Below are 432 nucleotides of genomic sequence, written 5' to 3'. Positions count from 1 at the left end.
ACCCTCCCTCCTTCCCTCTCTCCTCCCCTCCGTCCGTGTCAGGGCCCCAGCGACAGCCGCGGGGACAGGCCCGTGCGCCGGGACCAGCTGGCACCCGGCATGGCACTGGGCTGCCACGGGTTCAGGTGAGGGGCAGGTGAAAGGGTCTGAGGGGCCATTACCGTTGTTAGTGTAATAAATATTTATTACAGCCCTTCTGACCTTGCTACACGTTGTCCTGCCAGTGTCCCCTCGTTTCAGTGCATTAAGCTCCTGTTTGCGGCATGACGGTAACTGTGCCCCGCTCTGTACAGCTCTTTGGTGCTGCTGTCCCTCTGCGTTTCCTATACACACATTTCTGTGATTGTCGCCTGGTTTAAGCCTTGTCCTCTGCCACTTGTTTGAATCCCTCCATTATTTTTGTCCCTCACCCCCACACAGTTTGATTTTGCT

This window comes from Agelaius phoeniceus, chromosome 13 (genome assembly GCF_051311805.1).
Source record: "Agelaius phoeniceus isolate bAgePho1 chromosome 13, bAgePho1.hap1, whole genome shotgun sequence".
NCBI classification, from domain to species: domain Eukaryota; kingdom Metazoa; phylum Chordata; class Aves; order Passeriformes; family Icteridae; genus Agelaius; species Agelaius phoeniceus.
Note: the sequence above shows the minus strand (reverse complement) of the source record.